Genomic DNA, 23,855 nt, shown 5'->3' with positions numbered 1-23,855 from the left:
AGGACTGAAGACCACAACAACAACAACAACAACTGACACGGGCGACAATACATTATAATACAAGCATAAACCTTCCAGTACACATCGGTTCGCAAAGGATCCGTTTGACAGGTAATTTCCCATGCGTGGTAGTACAAATGTATTCGAAATGTAAACGACATATCAAGTATTTTTCTGTTTTCTACTGCACACTGATTTTATTAGGTCGTTATTTACGTACGGCAAATCTAGTTTCGGCAATTTGTCATTTACAATTAATCTTGCTATGTACAATATACATTTTTTGTATAAAATTATAAAAAAATATAAGTTGGATGGCTTACGTCTATTTTGTAAGATATTTACCTTTTATGTGTCACAATATAGTGTTTTGGAATGTCTATTAAGAGTACATCTCAGTTTTCGTGCTGGTGATGTTTGTCAGAATTATATATTGCATGGTGTGCACCTTTCGTGTGACTGCACATACCAACCCGATCAAACATATATGTTTACAAAGAACTTAAAATTAATATTTGTGGAATTTCAGTGATAATAGCTATATACAAAGATCGTATTATTCTGTAACATCATGTATTAAGCAAAGATATAGTTTGTGCTTAAAGTTCTACTGTTTTAATTTATTTCTTGGCGTCGTGAGGCGCTGAAATGTATCCCTTTTCTTTGAGGAAGTCAATGAAGTTTGCTAGATATTGCTTGTGCTTTAGTTCTCTCTGTTCATTGAGAATTTTGTCTGGACGTGAGTCTGTGAGGATACAAACCTCGAATTCCTCCAAGATATTCAGTGTGGTTCCTTTTGGTACATGATATAGCATCTCATGATCTTGCAGTGTCTGTGTTGTTAATAAGAACAATGCAGTGGTCCTTCGAACATGCATGCTTGTCCAAACAAAAAGGCACTGCGGGGACTAAAGCCGTCAGCAGTTGCGAATACGAAGAACCGTGAGCTGTATAAGGGAATGACGACAGCGTAATTATATTTATCAGCCGACACTATGCAGCGACTTTCAGTTAAAATATCCTCCCCTGTAAGGGAAATATATAATGTGTGTACGAGTGCGGTTTAGGACGCAGGAATGACGACTATGGAGGTTTGGAGCTGGCAGTGCTCATGCAGCGTAGCCAAAGTGGTTAAAGCGACCGCTCGCGTAAAACGGAAAAGCCGGGTTCGAATCCCAGTCCGGCCCAAATATTCCTTGTCGTCATTCCCCTACACAGCTGGTAGTTGTTCGTATTCGCAACTGTGAAAACACTTCGTACATAGAATTTTTATTCTATTTTCTATCTCTTCTCCTTTGTGTTTATGTTGGTGTAAGTGTATGTAAAATGTGGAATGATTATTGTTACAATTTCGCGTGTGTTCCTTAAATCTAACTGAGAAATACCCTACGTGACTGTTCGATGCAAATTTGATTAAAATCATTGTACGAGAGTTTACAAATTCTGGGTTTTGAGAATATTGGGATTTTTGCTTTCTCTGGCTGTATTGTCGTTTGTATAGTGTTAGTGTTGCGGACGCCATTTTCACTTTCGTCTTTGTATATGGCTGTTATCGCTGGAATTCCGCGAATATGAATTACAAATTCATTGTAAACGTATATGTGTCACTGGAGTGGGTTGTGCTATCAAACGAACGTAAGTTAAGTTCTGCCAAACTTAAACAGACACTCCAAGACACTATATAGCGACAGGTAAAACGTAAATACCTACCGAAATAGATGTAAGCCACTACATCTATATTTTTATAATTTTATACGAAAAACTGTATATTGTATACCCCAGGATTATTTGAAAATTGCAAATTGCTGAAACGAGACTCGTCGGATGTAAACGACGAGCTAACAAAATCAGTGTCCAACAGAAAACGGAAAAACACTCAATGTCATTCACTGACGCAATGCATGCTGCTGACCCATCTGAAAAAAACCTTTGAAAATGCAGACTTTCATATTAAGCCCCCATCTAGCTGAACTTATATTTTACCCACGACTTACCTTAATAAGAAATACAACACTACTTGAGTACGTTACATGTTAAATTTACTGTACACTCCCACCTACGAAAGGATGTGTTCCAGGTGTCACCCTCACATTTGGATACATCACTGCACTTGTCTCTGCAGTAACTTACGAGTTCTTTCAAATGCCCCTGGATCATCTCGTAAATCTTGACAAGACTGTACGGTCCGTAGTTTTGCAGCTTCACCAACAGTAGCGCTGTGTATTTCACCTGTGAAATGACCCCGGGCAGAAGAATCGAGAAGACTGAGGTCTGGTAATCTTGAAGGGAAAGGTACAGGCCCCGCTCCATCAGTCCATCTTGGACAATATTGTCACGTTACAATGTCGTCTCATGTGGTGGTGGTGATGTAGCGGGTGGGGCAGTAGACTCCGTCGCTGGAGGCCCTAGGTTCGGGCTCGGATAGCAGAGATATTTCCTCGTTCCAGACCCTACATGAAGGTCAAAGATCCACTCAGTCTGCTGTCAAATCAGTAGCGGGGATTTGTTCCTGGGGTAAAAAGCGGCAAAATGCTGGTTTCGCCACCCGCCCTCACCTAGTGCCACGCCACGCGGGGTAGCCGCACTGTCTAGGGTGTTTTGTCGCGGTTCGAGCCCCCCCCCCCTCCTTCCCCCCCCCCTGCCCCCCGTCGGAGGTTCGAGTCCTCCCTCGGGCGTGGGTGCGTATGTTGTCCGTAGCGTAAGTTAGCTTAAATTAGGTTAAGTAGTGTGTAAGCTTAGGGACCGATGGCCTCAGCAGTTTGGTGCCGTAAGATCTTACCACAAATTTCCAAATTCCTAGTGCCACGCTGACGAAAGGCTGTTATCTACCTACATTTAAGCAGTGTCACAGATTTGAGCAACAAATATGTCGTCGTACACCAGCAAGAAGAATGTGCTGTTCCCCTGTTAGGCATCTGCCATGAGTCATAGGTGAAAATTGAGCTCAGTTAGATAGGGACTTAATCGAAAAGCTTGTATGTTTAAAACTGTGTAGAAAAACATTTGTCACTCAAAATATCTTCCAGTGGCCTCGGAATAGATAAATACAGTTTTCGTATGGTTTCCAAACGAATTTTGTACCATTCTACCATCAAAATAGTGGCAAGTTCGTGGAACAGTGAGATAGATGGGTAGCGATCACGCACCCAAAGAAGACCACCGAAGCTTAATAACTGTGGCGGCCAGGGGATAAGCGGCAGTTCATCCTCGTGCTCACAGAACCACTCCTGGACGACGCGAGATGTGTGAACAGGGCTCTGTCGTCTTGGAGTACAGCTTCACCACCGGGGAACAAGTTCTCTCGTGTGGTGGATCAGCCGAAAAGGTCACTTAATCCTTGCCAGCAACGCTATCTTTCAGAGTGCCGTTGGAGCCCATTTCATCAGCAGACGCCAGCCACGTTTCACTCTTGGCGCGTAAACACGGCCAGATGTTGGAAACACTGTGAAAAAAAGACTCATCCGACCAAATGAATTTCTTCCATTCTCAAACAATAGATGATCCAGGATGGAATGTAACAATATTCTGAAAAGGAAGTTGCTACTCACCATAGAGCGGAGATGCTGAGTCGCAGATAGGCATAACAAAAAGACTGTCACAAATAATAGCTTTCGGCCACACTCTTTTACAATTTCAATGACCTATTTTGCACTTGAATGTTGATTTTATACAAATTTTCGCCTACTGATCGAAAGCTATTATTTGTGACAGTCTTTTTGTTGTGCCTATCTGCGACTCAGCATATCTGCTATTCGGTGAGTAGCAACTTTCCTTTCCACAACAGTGTTTCTTCCATTCTCCATAGTCTAGGTTTTGTGGCTTCGGCAGCACGTTTTTCTGTTACACGCCTTTGCATCACTTATGTGTGGTTTTCAGACTCCAGCTCACCTTCAGTTCCCACCTTATGGAACTCCCTTCGTGCTGGTTTGGTGCTGACAGGGTTCACGAGTTCGACATTCAGTGCTCCAGTGGCATGCGCAGCTGCTGTCCCCTTTATTTTTCCTCCCAATCCTCTTCAATGACTGTCTGTCACGATACCTCAACAAACAATTTAGCCCTCGTTGTGGCTTAGCGGGCGGTGTTTTTCGGCTTTCCCTATACGCGTATAAATCTTCGATTTTTGGTGCCTCTTGGAAAAAAACCAAACACTTGGTTGCCTTGGTTGCGGCAGACCCCACCATATGAGCACCAACAATTTGCACACGTTGGAAGTCACGTGACTCCGACGTAATGCACTCGTAACTACTCAGAACACAGTTGTGAACACTACTGTCACTTGCAACGTACGGAGAAAATTGCGCGGTTGCCGTTCGTGCACAAATACAACAGTTCGGCCTGCAGGCTGGCTCGCACCTGCATATGTTCAATCATGCATTTACCGCGTGGTTCCTCTCATTTTTGTCCAACCACTGTATCTCGCAAATGAGTTTCTTTGCGGATCCATGTTTACTGGGCCGTTCTTGGTCCTGTTATTTCACCCATGTAGGCCACGCTATTAATTGTGATACAACCTATATAAATGATCTGTTGGATAAAGCAGGAAGCTCTCTCTGTCCTTTCAGTATAGGATGTCGCAGCGGCAGAGAACTGTAGCGAAATCGAAGAAGAATTGCGGAGTATTGGCGGTTGACCGTCAACGTAAATGTAAAGCACTGTGCAAAAATAGTTGGAAAAACGTATTATTGTTTGAATTGACGGAGCTGTCTATCAAAATGGCGCTTAAATGTCACAGAGTTGACCACACAAAAGGGAAACTTTGTATCCCTGATCCAGTCTCTGTAGTCCAAGTCTTTACACGACACTGACGTGCTAATGTGCAGTTCAGAGGTAACCGGGTAGCACTCAGGAGGTGATAAATATTTCTGACAGTGACAGGTGTGTTAGCGGCGTACAATGCATTAACCGTTGAAACAGTAATTGCGCATATCGATCGACTTGACGCTGAGGAAACTCTACTGGACTAGTGTTTAGCAGGAGTTGCGATGACACTGCTATTCGGGCATCCTCATTTATATGTTGAATGAAATTAGAACCTCCGTAGCACATCAGCGAACTCATAAATAAGATCTCAGCACAGCGGCCGAAACATCGAATTTGTAGGGAAAAAAAACAAAAAAAAGAGAAAGAATGATAAGCTCTATTCAGTAAGCAGTCCTTGACTATGGAGCACGTAATTTTGATCATCCAGAGACGGTTGGTGTCCTGTAATTATCAGACTGACTTACTTTTCGTCAGAATCATAGTTTCACAACCCCCAGGAAAACCTGCAGAGACACACAAATTTCATTTATGTCTTCAGTAGTTTAAATCGTTTCGGGCTCTATATTAAAATTTAAAAGTCTTGATCGCATTCTTCACAAATTTTAAAATCACTATCTTTTCCAAAATTTAAAAAAAAATTCGGACTATATACATTTGCAGCTACATTCCACAAACCACCTTATGGTATGCTGTGAAGATTACGTCACGTGTGCTTATCGTTTTCGCCTTTCTTGTCGGTAAACCTCATCGTAAGATCAAATATTACCGCCATGGTCACATCGAGGCATACACACTACTGTTTGTGAAAACTGCAACACCAGGAAGAAGTCATGTGATTACAATGAAATTTATACTATAGATTAGTAACATGACGATACACAAACGATTAGAATTACAGAACTACACATGCGCTCTGACGATGAGAATCAATGAGTACCTGCACACGTTACTGGGGAATGCACTGCCACTGCGATTGGTGGGTGCGTCCACAAGGCACCGACAGTGATTGCTGGAGGACCAGAAGAACAACTTAGCAACCGACCATATCCCAGAATGTTCCAAGGGTGATGCCAGGCAAACGTACAGGCTAGGTAAGTAGCGGGACCCCTCGTTCTTCGAAGAAGGCTTCCAGATTCCTCGTCGCTGGGCGTTTTACAGCTGGAATATGCCATGTGGAGCTGCAACCAGAAGGGGCAGTGCCCAAGCTTCTAAAACCTCCACCGATCGTGGTTAGCACACTGGACTCACATTCAGGAGGACGAAGGCTCAAACCCGCATTCGGCCTTCCACATTTAGGTTTTACTTGATTTCCCTGAATCGCTTCGGGAATTCTGGGATAGTTTCTTTGAAATGGCACGTCCGATTTCCTTCCCCATCCTTGACACAATCAGAGCTTGTCCTCCGTCTCTAATGACCTCGATGTCGACGGGGCGTTAAACCCAATTTTCCTTCTTTCCTTCTAAAACCTCTCGGATGTAGCGGTTGCTGTTCATACTGCCTTCAACCGGTAGGACGCGAAATCTCAACTTATACCCAATGGCGCCCCAAAACATCACACTAAGCGTCTGACCGCTATACCACTCTACAATGCACTCTGCCCGATTGCGCTCACCAAGGTAGTGTCTAACACGCACAGGTCCGTAATTGTAGGTCAAGTGGACATGGAACTTGTCCGAAAACACTCCTCTACTTTGCCATTCAGCAGCCCGTGACGGCGTCTATGTCTCCAGTGCAGTCTGAAGCAATGGTGATTTTTGGTCACTGGAAACCGACATGCGAGCCCCTACTACAATCCTCAGCAGATGGTGTCGAACCATTGAGAGAGACACGTCCATATTCGTTGCAATACTCCAACGTCGAGCCAACACTGTGCACGAAGCTGATTTTTTGGGTTACGGCTATGCGGACAAGAGGGAATCATCCCGTGCTGTGATCACAAAGTGTATTCCAGTACCCGCTCGTTGCTGTATAATGATCCCCTTCTGTCGACTGTTTCCACACATGCCTCGCTATCGTAGCTTCATGCCCTGTGCGAGTTGCAATGTCTCTGTTTCCCTGAGACCATTCAACCCGCCCTGTTCGATCTAACTGACAGGTTGATATTGCTCCCTTTGACATCGAAGAGTTATCTCTACCTTAGCCAGCATGGTTACCGGATCTCTCCACAACTGAGAAGGTCTGGAGAATTATGGGCAGGGCTCTCCAATAACATAGGGATTTTGGTGTAACGCGCCATTTGGACAGAATTTGGCATGATATTCCTCAGGATATCAGACAGTCAATGACAAGCCGAATAACTACGTGCATAAAGGCTAAAGGTGGATCAGTGCGTTACTGACTTGGTCACTTTGTGAAGCTCTATCTCTTGAATAATTTATGCATTTTTTCTGCAGTTGTAATCATTTGTATGTCTGTACATGTGAATCGCATCTACTTTTCTGCCCCATTCGGTTAATTCCTTCGTGATGCATTTTCTTTCCCCCTTAAGAGTGTATTTGCACAGTAGGCTCACAATCGTGCATACCAGAGACCGAATTAGTCCGTGTTATAATAATTACATACTACAGGCCTTTTAACAGTTGTAAAGGCATTCTCATAGGTAAAAATGTTATTGGGGGAACAAACCGAGTAATTCATAACCATATTATTCCCCTGCCTGCAATGAGCGACCGAAGACCACCGTCCCCTTATACCAAAATACTAATAAAATAGCCCTAAACGAAGTCCAGAATGTTGGCTGTTCAAGCCAATGTCATATACACTCCTGGAAATGGAAAAAAGAACACATTGACACCGGTGTGTCAGACCCACCATACTTGCTCCGGACACTGCGAGAGGGCTGTACAAGCAATGATCACACGCACGGCACAGCGGACACACCAGGAACCGCGGTGTTGGCCGTCGAATGGCGCTAGCTGCGCAGCATTTGTGCACCGCCGCCGTCAGTGTCAGCCAGTTTGCCGTGGCATACGGAGCTCCATCGCAGTCTTTAACACTGGTAGCATGCCGCGACAGCGTGGACGTGAACCGTATGTGCAGTTGACGGACTTTGAGCGAGGGCGTATAGTGGGCATGCGGGAGGCCGGGTGGACGTACCGCCGAATTGCTCAGCATGTGGGGCATGAGGTCTCCACAGTACATCGATGTTGTCGCCAGTGGTCGGCGGAAGGTGCACGTGCCCGTCGACCTGGGACCGGACCGCAGCGACGCACGGATGCACGCCAAGACCGTAGGATCCTACGCAGTGCCGTAGGGGACCGCACCGCCACTTCCCAGCAAATTAGGGACACTGTTGCTCCTGGGGTATCGGCGAGGACCATTCGCAACCGTCTCCATGAAGCTGGGCTACGGTCCCGCACACCGTTAGGCCGTCTTCCGCTCACGCCCCAACATCGTGCAGCCCGCCTCCAGTGGTGTCGCGACAGGCGTGAATGGAGGGACGAATGGAGACGTGTCGTCTTCAGCGATGAGAGTCGCTTCTGCCTTGGTGCCAATGATGGTCGTATGCGTGTTTGGCGCCGTGCAGGTGAGCGCCACAATCAGGACTGCATATGACCGAGGCACACGGGGCCAACACCCGGCATCATGGTGTGGGGAGCGATCTCCTACACTGGCCGTACACCACTGGTGATCGTCGAGGGGACACTGAATAGTGCACGGTACATCCAAACCGTCATCGAACCCATCGTTCTACCATTCCTAGACCGGCAAGGGAACTTGCTGTTCCAACAGGACAATGCACGTCCGTATGTATCCCGTGCCACCCAACGTGCTCTAGAAGGTGTAAGTCAACTACCCTGGCCAGCAAGATCTCCGGATCTGTCCCCCATTGAGCATGTTTGGGACTGGATGAAGCGTCGTCTCACGCGGTCTGCACGTCCAGCACGAACGCTGGTCCAACTTAGGCGCCAGGTGGAAATGGCATGGCAAGCCGTTCCACAGGACTACATCCAGCATCTCTACGATCGTCTCCATGGGAGAATAGCAGCCTGCATTGCTGCGAAAGGTGGATATACACTGTAGTAGTGCCGACATTGTGCATGATCTGTTGCCTGTGTCTATGTGCCTGTGGTTCTGTCAGTGTGATCATGTGATGTATCTGACCCCAGGAATGTGTCAATAAAGTTTCCCCTTCCTGGGACAATGAATTCACGGTGTTCTTATTTCAATTTCCAGGAGTGTAGTTCTGTCGGTCAGACACACTCCACGGATCACACACATTGCTTCATCCGGCGTTGTCTTGAAATCCTCTGTGAATATTTGGATCACACTTTATTGTGCTCGCCTCAGTGCGTCTTGCATCTATTCAGTCGCATCCGATAACACCATAAATTCGGTCCAAATCTGGTTCGAGCATTAAATATGATGCTGCGGTCCACATGCGCAACGTAGACAATATTTTCTAACCTCCAGTGCTGACACATGCAAATCAAAACTTTTCATGGAGAACTCTTCTCGGTATATGAATAAAAGCTCATGTAACAGTGTGGAGGCCAAGCTAAACTGCTCACAGATTTTACCGAATTGAATAACGTTCACTCGGTTACCACTGGTGGACGGACTCCAGAGCACATTAATAACTTGAGGACAAAGAACTTTTTAATACCAGAGAGATCTGAGATATAAGTCATGAACTGTAATAAATGTTGAGACACACCTGATAGTAGCTAAAGAAAACAGAGAGGGACAAAGTTATTGATTTGTGAACGGTAGCCGGCCGGTGTGGCCGAGCGGTTCTAGGCGCTTCAGTCTGGAACCGCGCGACCGCTACCGTCGCAGGTTCGAATCCTGCCTCGGGTATGGATGTGTATGATGTCCTTAGGTTAGTTAGGTTTAAGTAGTTCTAAGTTCTAGGGGTCTGATGACCTCAGATGTTAAGTCTCATAGTGCTCAGAGCCATTTGAACCATTTGTGAACGGTACTTTTATTAATATACATACTAATACACAACAGCATTAAGGAGGAGAAATGAAATTTCTTCGTCTTATATACAAGTGTACACTTATCTTGAGCAGTTGTTAGCGTCTATTTACATCTTAGGTTCGTACAGGCAGATATTTTGAGCAGCACAGTAATTTGGTTAGTTTACGAAACGCGGAAGCCGTCGACCTGGAACGTGGTCACATTCGATTTGCTTCAGATATATGGGTAGTGAAGTTGGTAGCAATAATTCTCATCGTTCTTTGAATTTTGATCAGTACAATAGTTTTATATGTGAAACATGCTGTCCAGGAAGTAAAATGTGACCACAAAAAACTGTTACACCAGTCACACGAAGACGCGCTCGAGCGCACACACACACACACACACACACACACACATACACACTCGGACTTGCGCGTACGCAGACACGCACACACACTGTAAAATTATGCAAACAGCCAGGACAAACTGTAAAAACTGTAACCGAGCGGTTTCGCGGTTTCGAGGTTTCTCGTGTCGCATATTCCGACCACACAGAGACAGCAAATATAAAGGCGCTAACACATCGATACACACAGGAAGACTCCACAAGAGGTCGACTCAGGGTTGTCACAAACATCAAGTCGTTGCCTTGACTTTGCAGCCTCAATCCTACCGTCGTAGCACACGCTGTTGTTTTCCTATGGACGTATCGCATGTTTCAAGTTCTGTTATACCATAACTATTTGTTACAGTATTAGGTATTACGAGAGTCCAGTAACCATTATAAAAGCCAAACACAATTACACGAGCCTAGTTTCCATCTGAAATCTCTTCCTATTGACAGTTTGTTTCTACATTAGTAAACACTTTTATTTCCTTTTGTACGCAGACCTATCGACTAGTGTATGGGTAAATTACTGTTACTGGTTGTACGACAATGTCAGCATTGTACTGTTCATAAAATGCTCTGAGGATTTATAATATCGACAGTAATTTTGTACGTCACAACGTTAACTTCATTAGTAAATGTAGAATACCAACCATAAATTAGTCAACAGGGTTGATTCATGTTAGTTTTTATTGCGACAGTATTATCCTTTCACAACTGACCGGTTCCGATCATCACCGGTAATTTTCAGATCATGGACTTTTCCCTAGAGAACCTGTCATTCATTCACTAGTTCATACATGGTACTCGATAAATAATACGGTCATTGGTCAGAGCAGAAAGCACAAATAAAAGTGATTCAGTGTCGTAGTTTAGTAAAGACTTTGTGTCTTGTAAAAGAATATTTGTTGCAGCCAGTTGCGATTTTTTGCTATACATATTTTTTATATATTTTCCGCAGTTCATACCTCGCAAACATTACGCCTGAGGATGTTATAGTTCCCGAAAAAAACACTTTAAATGCACAATTCTCTCTAAATGCATTGTGAGGAAAATAAACAAAGAAAAATCGTGAGTGGCAGCAGCAAATGTTATTTTACAATCAAAACCAGTATTAAAATAGGGTAAAACATAAACTCCGCCCGAACAGGCCATGAAGGCCCAAGGGGTACCGACCGGCCGCCGTGTCATCCTCGGCCCAACGGGCGTCACTGGATGCGGATAGTGCGGGGCATGTGACCAGCACACCGCTCTCCCGGATGTATGCCAGTTTCCGAGACCGGAGCCGCTACTTCTCAGTCAAGTGGCTGCTCAGTTTTCCTCACACGTGCTCAGTGCACCCCTCTCGTCAACAGCGTTCGGCAGACCGTATGGTCACTCATCCAAGTGCTAGCTAAGAACGACAGTGCCCAACTTCGATTATGTGACGGGAACCGGTGTTACCACTGGCTATTAAAACAGGGTAATAAATCAATATTCGTTGTACTTACTGTTTTCAGTTACACAAAATCACAAAATTTACGGACTATAGACTGAACGCAGAGCCATAGGCGCACAAAAACGAAGAGCACGATGTCAAATGATCTTAAACGAGTGTCATAGCAGACAGCTACTTGGTATTGTGTCGAGCGCTATATCTATCAACAGCTGTGACCACACACTGCAGCAACTGACTCACAAATCATACACTTGGTCGGACTGTAAAGTGGATGAAGAACAGTTTACACCGAAAGGGCATTCGTACCAGGGGTGAAGGCGGAACGTGCCTGTGTTTCAGTCATATCTCTGATCGGAGGTGTAGCTTCAACTTTCGTCACAGTTTTCATGGTAAAAAAACTGATATTAGGAAAAGTAAGTTCTCACTTTCACTAGTTTTCGAGGTAGTGCAGTCTTAACGAGTTGGACACGCACCGGAAGAACAGTGAAGTTTAGATTCCTGTCTTATTATTCTGAATAACAACGTGTTAATGCTTATACTCTGTGCACGGTATTTATGCAATAATTCTGTTGGAGATTAGAGCCTGTTTGCATGCAGTTCGCGGGCGTCTGTTTGTAATGCCCCATCTCTGTTCCTCTGGGTATAAACATTATCCCTCTCCGAGATCAACTGAGGTGTGATGCTCTACACACTGAACCAAAATATACCTCTCCACTGTGCATCACCAGTCTGGTTTCTTTCCGCTATTTTGCTATTATTCTACAAGCTACTAGTTTTCCCCTAGGGGAATACGTAACTGTAGCGGAATTCGTCTTTGTAAAGCAAGTTCATGGTGCACCAGCTGAGGAGTGAAGCTCCTTATGTCTGAACAAACTATACATCTTTGCAGAAAAATCACGCCACTAAGTTGGACTCTTTCCACGATCTTCATGTTGCTATACCGAACACCATCCCTTCCCAGTCCCATAAGAATTTGCGACCGGAATCAGCCTGAAAACTGTTGTGATGTTGGTCAACTTGTTTACTATTACGAGTTAGTAATAATACTGTAACTTACTTAAGGACGGGTTCTTTAGTAAGCATGACCTGAGTTACACATAGTAACGATGCTGTTGCGGCCAACATTGCACATAGATACTGACTCTGTAGTAATCATGATGTGGGAGTGGTTATTAGTCAACTTCAATCGGTAATCAGCAAATCGTAATTTTATTTTTAGTGTAATCACGATTATTAATATTTTTAACAAGTGATATTGATCGCTGTTATCTCTTGTACCCGACAGTGTCAGATCTTACAAGCAAAATGTGCCTCTCCGCACCAGAACCGCCAAAAAACCAAATTGGTGACTTTCCGCGATGTTTCTGTTGCTGTACCGGATACCATTTTCCCTCGAGACGAAAAAATGGTATTGGAAGCTACAACCGAATTCATCTGCCCGAAGAGTCAGTCGCCCATTCACTAATGATCCAACACATGCACTGCTGACGAAACTGCTACCTCTCCCACCTCCACCCTAGTGTGTGCTGAGAAATCCACACATACTATAAAAACGGATGTATGTGTGTGTGTGTGTGTGTGTGTGTGTGTGTGTGAGAGAGAGAGAGAGAGAGAGAGAGAGTATGCGTGTTCCTCCTAAGCCACTGGACCAATTTCAGCCAAACTTGGTACCCATATACCTTACAGCCAGGCAACAATCGCTGTGCGGGCAAGAACCTTCTATCTGTCAAAGGGGTGAGGGGTGAAAATGAAGCGCATCCCGCGGCGTGTGAATTCACCGACTTTATTTACCCAGTATTTGAGAGTATGATCACTTATCGACTAGCAACAAACTTTTCAAATAATTTCAAACCTTTACGAAATTTTCTCTCGTTGACAACCACTACAAAATGATCAAAGAAAAAAAGGTTTGCCGGCCGGTGTGGCCGTGCGGTTCTAAGCGCGTCAGTTTGGAACCGCGTGACCGCTACGGTCGCAGGTTCGAATCCTGCCTCGGGCATGGATGTGTGTGATGTCTTTAGGTTAGTTAGGTTGTAGTTCTAAGTTCTAGGGTACTGATGAACTCAGTAGTTAAGTCCCATAGTGCTCAGAGCCATTTGAACCATTTTTGAAAAAGGTTTATTGCTCATTACTTTTCCACTGTCCATGCAGTACGCGTACCGCATTAGGCATTACGCTATAACTTATTACTTCTTTACTACTAACAGTATTCGCGACACATTTTGCAGATGGTTTACATGTATAGCACAGAATGAAACTGCAAAATTATATCACCGTACTACACGTAGTTCAGGAGATATGACGCCGTAAACAGTGAGATGCGTGAAAAACTGCCGCATCGTGCACGACGTTTCAATTTATTATTTGTGTGCAACGAGCTCCATTCACAATACATGTTTCAAACAGTGTCCATATACACCGCTGAATGTACCTACATTACATTGTCTGACACGTAATACAGGATATATCACGTCATGAGCATTAAGCACAAGGCTGGTACGGGCGTGGACGCACAGATATAAATAAATACCTGGACGACATTGGGTTTCTCTGCTACTAACTAATAAAAGGAAATAGTTTATTTTCTGTTTCCTAATAAACTGGTACAGGTTTAAGAGTACGTTTAAAATTAAATCTAACAAAAAAGTGACTCACAGTGGTAATTACTAATTGTTGTTCCAACTGCTCATAAATTGATTAGACGTGCTACTTTCACATCTGACTCCTGGATTTTTGTTTCTGCAGGACCAGCTGGAGAGCGGCCGCTGACAACAGCACCGGTGCTGGAGGACTCAGCTGCAGACACACGTGTCACAGGTAGGTGGCTACGGATTTTAAATCATCGCCGCCTCGTATGAAGCCGTGAAGTTGGCAGGTATCATCAGCGTGTAACGAGTAATACTGTGCTGAACATGACTACAAGAGCGAGCAGTACCGTCGTTCCACCACCGTCCAGTTTTATCCTCAAGCGAGCCTCGCGCGCAAACATTGTCGTTTCAGAATTTTTTATTAAATCTAGAGAACCCAGAGTGACAATGAGCACTTAAATGTGATCGGATAAGTGAAAACCTAGAGCATAGAAGGCCAATACGGAAATTAATACGGCTCTTGATACAGCCAAGTATTGTTACATGCAAAAAGCTAAACTCCGCCCGAACAGGTCATGAAGTCCCAACGGTACCGACCTGCCGCCGTGTCATCCTAAGCCGAGAGGTGTCACTGGATGCGGAGATGGAGATGCGTGGGGTCAGCCCACCGTTCTCGCGGCCGTGTGTCAGTTTACGAGACCGTCGTTACATGCAAGGGGAAGCGCATTTCATTGATGAAAAAATACGTTCCATTTCCATACAAGGCTGGCCCCATATGTATACTTTATGATAAAATGTTATTCCTTATTACGTCTGAATACTGTGAGGTCGTTAGCCAAATATTCATGAAACAATCATCTTATAATTCTAGAAGAAACTGACACAGCTCTCCCTAGTTTATAAGCAAACAAGATGAGTGAGTGCAATGCTCGTTACCGTCACTGAATAATAAGAGAAAGGTCGATAATTTTGGCGACTGTGTATAACCGTACCGCCGTCACGATGAGACTAGCAAGCTTAGGTGTGCAACAGGTCATATTTATTATCAGCAGGTCTAACTGGTGAAACAGACAGCCAACCAGTTGCAATAAATGGTGGTTTTCAATTAATCTTTACCATCGTTTCAACAGGTTTAAACCCGTCTTCCTCAGAAGCACAAGAAACTTGCATACAATGCAGTGGTTGGCTGTCTGTTTCACTTGCTATTCTGTAACCGTTACTGAAGTGCACCCATGTTCAAAATATCAGTGGGTCTCGTAGTTGTAGAACAATTTAAATGATCTTGTAATTTAAATCAAGTCTGAGTATAATGAATATTTATTTGTTATACCGAGCGAGGTGGCGCAGTGGTTAGACACTGGACTCGCATTCGGGAGGACGACGGTTCAATCCCACGTCCCGCCATCCTGATTTAGGTTTTCCGTGATTTCCCTAAATCACTCCAGGCAAATGCCGGGATGGTTCCTCTGAAAGGGTACGGCCGACTTCCTTCCCCATCCTTCCCTAATCCGATGAGACCGATGACCACGCTGTCTGGTCTCCTTCCCCAAACAACCAACCAACCATTTATTTGTTATAATTATTGTACACTATAGACAAGTAGTTAACAGAGAGCAAAGTTTTCCAAAAGTCTGTATCGAATTCACACAAAAATGACGCTAACACTGTGAAGAGGTATCAACTCATAAGGAACACTGCATGGAAAAAGCGCGACAAGTTATCCTTATCTGGACAGCTTGCGAGTCCATCGCTAAAGAGACAGAAAGCACAAATTATAATCAAATGGGCAACTCAAGTTTCATGCCGGAACAAGTAAGTAGGGAGCTGCTCACAGGACGGATCGTTCTAGTTATTTTTCTGCAATATTTGCATAACGTGCGCCCCTCAGTAACAGATGGCGACTAGGAGACCAGTCGACGGTGTCCAGAACACGATTGCCACGTAACTTACTTCTCCTTCCTTAACTCTCTACTTTCAAACAACTCTGTATGGAGGGGACGACTCATTGCTATTGCCAATGTGAAAGACGAGAATATTGCTTATTTCATGAAAAAAAAACAGGGAAACACGGCAAAACCTTCCTCCCTTTTGCATACAAAACGCACATTAATGAATACGAGATTTGTACTGGCCTAGAGCAGCGTCTCCTTAATTCGTGGACCCCTTAGCGCCAAGGGTGGTGGCGGGGTGACTCAATTCGATTGGGTGACCAAAATTTTGGAGTGAAATCAACTGTTTTTCTCACACTGACCAGGCAGTAACGCTGTGTCTCGACCTTCGATGTTTGTGCAGAAATGGCATAAACGTCGTACTCAGTTATTGTCTGGGGATGGCAGTGGCGGCACAGCATCCCCTGCCCTCGGCTGGGCCAAAAACACAAAGCAGGCTGCAGCCTCGCTTCCGCGAAAACTGCCCATCTCCCTGGGGAGGCTCGCCTCTCCTAATGAGGCTCACTGTCTGTCTTCTGCCGACAACAGGACCCTGAGACGACAACAGGAATGCACCTTCCCTGTGCCAGATATGCAAAACCTTCCTCTCAGGTCCCAATGTGACAAAATTAAACAACATCAAAAATGGTTCAAATGGATCTGAGCATTATGGGACTTAACTTCTGAGGTCATCAGTCCCCTAGAACTTAGAACTACTTAAACCTAACTAACCTAAGGACATCACACACATCCATGCCCGAGGCAGGATTCGAACCTGCGACCGTAGCAGTCACGCGGTTCCAGACTATAGCGCCTAGAACCGCTCGGCCACCCCGGCCGGCTAAACAACATCACTTGGCAATATCTAACAGTAATATCTCAAATTTTATAACCCTCTTAATGAATTCTGTGTTAACATGTGATACAAGTGTATACAGTCTGCAATTTTTCCCTCTAAAGATGGGGAATGTCTTAGGCTGCTACATTGGAGAACTTACGCATTTTAGTCATTCCAGCTACTTTTTGGACTATTTTTGTACTATCTTACCTGTAGTGATGCAAGGTTTATTTGAAGACTTCCTAATTTTGTATTTAATTCTGAGAAAACTACTTTCAAAGATGAATTCTGTTGTATTCACCAAATACTCCTCGTGTCAAACGTAAATGTGGTAGGAGGAGTAGTTGCTGTTATTGAAGTGGCTCGCTTTCACCCAGCAAGTACACAGCAGCCTCGCCACAGTAATGACAACGTATGCCAGGAACGATGTTCAGTCCTTTATTATATAAAATTATACATTACGTAAATGGGGTGTGAGGATGATGTATGGCAATGTCGTTAAATGTTAACTTGCATTGATCTGTTATTGACCACTGCTCTAATCCTGAACACAGTGAACGATTACTAACATAACTAGTAGAATATCTAGTTGAACCCTTATGAGCGCCAACTGTAGGTAGGTCCTGAGGCACGAAGTTGATACTGTGGAACTAACCATTGACGCACACTGCTTGAGAGAAACTGTACGTCTGCTTACCCGCATTTGGCGGATTGATGTCCACGTGGGAACTATTTGTGTGACATTAGGCGGAAGTACAAAGAAGTCCGTGTTGTGCGCAGGCCCACATGCAGGGGGACGGGTGGGCGCGGCAGGGGTCAGTACTCCCACACCCCATCCTCGAAATGTTTGGGCTTATACTAGATACAATGGAAATTTTCTACTACCTAAATGCTTTCTGAATATTAGTCATTCTTGATTGTGACTGAAAGTCAACTGAAAGGAGTTTCAGGTGTAAAAAAGTTGATGAAAAACAGCGGAGGAAGATTCAAAAAACTATATGAGGCTTCAACTCTTCTAAAGCAGAGTAAGTGGTGAACAGTTTCATAGAATTACTAAATCTGTATTTGCTTAACGGTTCCCTTGTGGCTGAAAACATAACACCCAAGGACGGGTCTGAGCTAATTAGCTTCTTTTGTCTCCATCTCACCGCCATATTTAGCCATACAAGGAAAAATTTAGGTGCAGCATGGCTGCATCTGGGCAATTTCGGAACAGAACAGTTCCCCTCGATGACCTGACTTTACTTTGTAACATTCTGTTAGTTTCCTTGAATTTCTCGAGGTATTTGTTTTTCTACTGTGTACAATGTCACACTGATACTTCAATAACACTGCAGTAAATTAAACATTTATCTAGTAGTTTCGAGGAAATTTGTGCTATTATCACGTACACGGATCATTTAAGGCGAATGAAAAAAGAAAATCAACTCTTATCCGCCTGTCTGATTTTTTTTAAAAGGCTTAATCGGATCCGTATTTATATTATAATATAAAAAGTCACACTAGGTAAAATTAGCTTTGCCCCCCCCCCTGAAAAATAATTCTGCGTGCGAACCTGGTTGTGTGCACCATGTGTGGTGTTTGACCACAACTACGTCGTGTTTTTCTGGAGGCTGGCTCCGCTGTGTGGCGCCCTCTCTATGTATGACTGTGTCTCGTCTCTTCTGGAGGACACAGCAGATGCAAGCACATTAAGATGTATGTTGAATTTAGAACTGGCTCTATGCCCTTTGTAATTCACCTTAGTCAACGACATTTAAGGTTTGTTTAAAATGTCCCATTCCTCTATCATTAATCAACACATTATTTTCTTCAAGTGTATTCAAGTGTATTTAGACTTGCATACAGAGGTGATGTGGTATTAATAAGTAGCTCCAAACAAAGCAAATCATTATGACGCAAAATTAAAAAAAAGTAGCTGAGAAAACAGAATTACATATTAAGTAAAGAAATAAGAACTGGTCATAAGTAAGAAAATCATAAGTGACGCACCTTTGGCTGTAGATGAATTAACTTTCGATACAGTTCAAATGGTCCAAATGACTCTGAGCACTATGGGACAACTTCTGGGGTTATCAATCCCCTAGAACTTAGAACTACTTAAACCTAACTAATCTAAGGACATCACACACATCCATGCCCGAAGTAGGATTCGAACCTGCGACCGTAGCAGTCGCGCGGTTCCACACAGAAGCTCCTAGAACCGCTCGGCCACTCCGGCCGGCTCGATACAGTTGGCCGCTTCAAGTACGAGTACTTAGGGAGTCTTTTTAGTAACAACAATAGAACGGATATAGAAACAGATGCCCTTCTAGCAACAGCGAACGAAACACATTTTAGTTTCACAAAAAGTCTAAAGAAAAGATCACTTAGTACTATCAACAATCTCCGTTTCTATCTGTTGACTATTATACTGGCAACACTGTACGGGTGTGAAGCATAAATATTCAGAAAGCAAAGGTGAAGGAAAACTGTTCATATGCGAAACAAAAATATTAAGTTAATTTTTTGGACCTGTATATGACGAATATAACATTTAATGGGGGATGCGGCTGGTCCCGGCGGAGGTTCGAGTCCTCCCTCGGGCATGGGTGTGTGTGTTTGTCCTTAGGTTAATTTAGGTTAAGTAGTGTGTAAGCTTAGGGACTGATGACCTTAGCACTTGAGTCGCATAAGATTTCACACGCATTTGAACATTTGAATGGGGGATGAGAAAAAAATAAAGAACTAGGAGAGCTGTAGAAACACCGTAACATCGTCGATGAGCTAAAGAAGGGAAGGGTGAACTGGGTTGATAATTTCTCACGAATGACGGAGAATAGGCTACATAGAACAGCATTATGCAGGACAGTAGACGGAACGAGAAGTGGTGAGATAACTTCCGTGAGGGCACAGCTAGGATGAACATCAACAACCAGTTGTCAAACAGAGCACTCGATAGAAAGAAATGGAAGAGACTCGCAGGGCAGCTCCGTGCCACATGTAAAGTAAAATAAGTTACGTAATGTGACTAATTGTGCGACATGATGCGGCCAAACTTCGAACAGCGAGCTTGTTTCATTAGTGAAAGACGGTCTTTGTTCATTTTCATCAATTTTATGATCTTTTTTACAGTTTTAAATAGTTGTTAAAAAATTCCATGTCGATATTTGAAACCAAAAAGAGCAATCTGTTCTTTGTACTTTCCGAGATTTTAAAGATTACGCACTTTTATCAAGATTCTCTTTTATTCTTCCTTTGGTTATTTAAACTAAGTTGAGAGTAGTTTCTCTGACAGATTTATTGGTAATTTCCAAGAAGTGCTGCGGATCCAATGCGCGGGTCCTGAACGATTTATATCGAACGACGAAATACATCAAACGCACGGCTATTGTGGCGTGAGGTATGGGAAGTGTGTAGTGCGTTGCTAAGGGAACACCGTGAAACGTTCAGCGTTCTGAATAGGAATGAGTGTAGTCTCGAGTCGCGATACTCTTACCTGGCGAAACTTAATTCCTTTATTGTGTTGAGTGCAGTCTTGTTTGAATTTCTGTTGGGAATGTGGATTCTGCAAAATGACGATTTCAGAAATTGTGTGAATTGTCATGGAGACAGCTGTGTGAAACGTCGGAAGAAAAGTGCCGATGCTGATTTCCCATTTGAATTATAATGTGCGGCGTGTCGGAAAAGGATATCGATAAGAAAATCACATCGTTCGATAATTTTAAGTTGATCATCGAAAAGAGTATTATTCTATTCTCGTGTTGTGTGAGAGACTATAGCTACAAGCGATCGTTTCCGAAACTGAGTTATCGACAAACATCGTTTGTGAGTACTACAGATTCTTTCGAGAAGTCAGCTACATGATAGTCATGAATGACAGTGTTCCTGTTGGTGTACAAAACAAGATAGTTGGAATAGGCTAATCACATACGGCCACTCGGAAATACAAGAAAGAAAGACAATTAAAAATGAGATTGAAGATATATGGATCCTCGGAGGGGCTGTAAGAGTATCACGTTAGTGCTTCACAGTTAGAGTACATTAAACGGGCAAGAAAGCATTATTGTCTCTGACAAAGCACTTCATCTTACCGAGGACCATAGCTACAACAGACGGCTTTACGCCCTACAGCACCCTGAAGAAATAAAGATTCCCAATACGAATTTGTAAATCATTGTGTGGAATTTGTCTCTGCAGACGATCCATCAGTCCACACACAGAATATAGAGCGCTGTGCAAATCTGTCAAATTGTCGATTAAAAGAGAGAGCCGACCGGAAGACAGGGACGAACTGTATCTATTCCCGCACCTGTATTTCCACAGTCTGAGGCTGCGTCGGAAAATTCAACCTCCTGAGAGTGTCGCAATATTCCTTAGAGACATCTCTCGAATATAGCATGGTTACGGAGCACAAGCATTGCTTCCGGCGGCGTATACAACCCGCAGTATAGTCCTTGAAGAACACGTGGCTGACAAATAAAGTAAGTGAAATTACTAATTTCCTTTGCAATTAACGTTCGTCGCTCTAGTCACCACAATAAACAGTATCCATATTTGCCGCCACGAGAGTCGCGCTGTCGATATACAGGGTGTCCGAAAAGTCTTTCCCTGATTACATAAATCGATAACTCAGGCTAGAAGTAAGATACAAATATGAAACTGGTGTCTGTTTACAAACTATCAAAGTTTTTTTCACACATCAGTAAACTTTCACATGAGCACCCTTGGTACCACCGTAGCACATCTAGGCGATATTCAATTTCCGTCCACACATTAGCCAACATCACTGGAGGGATCGATTCAATGACTGTGGTTATCCGTTGCCGCAGAGTTTCAGGATCTGGTACACGTGTTCGGTAGACCTCGTCCTTGACATAACCCCATAAAAAGAAGTCTAATGGGGTTATGGCAGGAGAGCGTGGAGGCCAAACCGTTGGCCCATCACGACCAATCCATCGCCCATATCGAGATAGGCACGGACGTCCAAACCCCAATGAGGCGCAGCACCGTCTTGCTGAAACAAGACATCGGGGTGATACTGAAGCAGCTGAGGAACAGCAACAGTTGCAACATGTCCAGATACACCGCAGAAGTGATGGTAGCCTCAGCGAAGAAGAATGGCCCGATAATTCGATCGTGCAATACCGCGCACCAAACATTCACCTTTGGACTGCCTCTGGTGCACTCCATGACCTCGCCAGGGGGTTGTGAACCCCAAATGCGCACATTGTGGCGATTCACTACTCCACTGACAAAAAACGTCGCTTCGTCGGAAAAGGCAATTCGTCTGAGATAACCATCATCGTCCTCAATACGTGATAGCATTTCGACCGCAAAGTCATATCGACGTGTAATGTCATTGGGCAAGAAAACCTGAACGATTTGCACTTTGTATGCACGAAACAATAAACGTTTGTGTTAAATGTCATGGAGAGAGCTTTTTGGCATCTGTAACTCACGTGAGGCCCTGCGCACCGATTTCTTCGGACTTCGTAGAAAAGACTGCCTTACAGCTTCCACCCTGTCTGCTGAGGTTCTTGGTCGACCAGACCTCGGAAGGTCAGCAACCGATCCTGTGTTCTTGAACTTCTCATAACAGGCTTTAATGCTCTTGACATCAGGTGGATTCCTTCCAATTGTTGTCTGGAAGTGTCCCTGCACTGTGGTTGGTGATCGTGTCTCATGGTACCACAGGACACACTGTGCTTTCTCCTGATTAGTTAACATGGCTTCTTGGGCATTGCACCTCATCCACTACTTACGTACTGCGAACCTAAAACAGAAAAAAACTTTGATAGTTGTACACAATTCGACACAAGTTTCATATTTGTATCTTACTTCTAGCCTGAGTTATCAATTTATGTAATCAGGGAAAGACTTTTCGGACACCCTGTATATCGTTCGGAGCCCGCGCGTTCGATAAGCAACACGTCTTGGTAATTGCCGTTTTATTTATCCAGAAGAAATGCCCAGGGGGAGCGTCCAGTAACTATGCGAAGAGAAGTCGGCACTTGCAAGTTTCCGAACGCCAGTAGAAAGTGAGCTGAGTCATGCTGCGGCCTCGATACGGCTGGAGGCTGGAGCCGGTTCAGCGGCGGTCACGACCACGCTGGAGCCTCCGGTTCTCCAGCAGCTACGGCCGCGTCACGGTCAGGGTCTGCTCGCCACGCCGCAGCGCGAGACACCAGCCGAGGAGACTGGACAAATGGCACCATTCGTCCCGTGCCACAAACTCCGCTGCGCTTGGCTTTCTCAGACAAATGTCGGTCTTATCGTTAGGCGCGTTACTACATTGTTGGCTGGGATATGCCACGGGATGCGTACTGTTGCCGGTCGGAAAGAGTGTTTTCCCTCCGCACATATTGGTCCGTTTCCTTGAGGGCATGTTTGCACATATCCTGTCGTGCAGTACGTGTATTTGTAGAGTGTAGGTAAGTGTAATGGATGTGTATATAGTGTAGTGTTAACTCCTTTGAAACAGCACCAAGGGGGGCGCCGATGATAACAGTGTCACATACCCTCACTTAATGAGGGACTGCAGAGAGGTTCGGAATTTAATCCAGGACGTTGGCGCAAGGACTGGCGATCAGGAACTTTACACACCACCTCTCCTCCCCTTGCCGGTCAATACAGGTAGTGAAACTTCCACCCACCGTCAGGATATGAACCAGCTTACGTCCGAGTCGAGCGCCACCACACAGGCGTGCGTTAGCCAACTTATGTACTGCAATAATTACAGTTAGTAAACAGGCAAACACCACTGTAAATTGAATACAAGATCATGTAAGTACACGTGTTGCACTGACGCGAGTTTGAACCGTCGTCCTCTCGAATGCGAGTCCAGTGTGCTAGCCACTGCGCTATCCCGCTCGGTAAATGGGATTGAACCGACGACCTTCAGCGGGGGAGTCTATCGCGCTCCCCGTAGACCACGCAGTAACATTTCAGCCACAGCAACTTCTTAGAATTGCATTGTTTCGCATGTTGTGAGAAGATTTTGTAGGGGGGCTCTATAAAATTAGGTATA

At 44.4% G+C, this 23,855-nt stretch overlaps 1 protein-coding gene across 1 annotated transcript in view; it reads left to right on the top strand.

Moving 5' to 3' along the window:
* LOC126100294 (putative fatty acyl-CoA reductase CG5065) overlaps positions 1-23,855 on the top strand; it is a 282,092-nt gene that overhangs the window by 53,228 nt on the left and 205,009 nt on the right. The window contains exon 2 of the mRNA XM_049910901.1: positions 14,238-14,309. The gene's annotated coding sequence lies outside the window, so the exon portion shown is untranslated. The remainder of the gene's footprint in view (positions 1-14,237; positions 14,310-23,855) is intronic.

This window comes from Schistocerca cancellata, chromosome 9 (genome assembly GCF_023864275.1).
Source record: "Schistocerca cancellata isolate TAMUIC-IGC-003103 chromosome 9, iqSchCanc2.1, whole genome shotgun sequence".
NCBI classification, from domain to species: Eukaryota; Metazoa; Arthropoda; class Insecta; order Orthoptera; family Acrididae; genus Schistocerca; species Schistocerca cancellata.
This window is presented reverse-complemented; position numbering and strand designations above follow the sequence as displayed.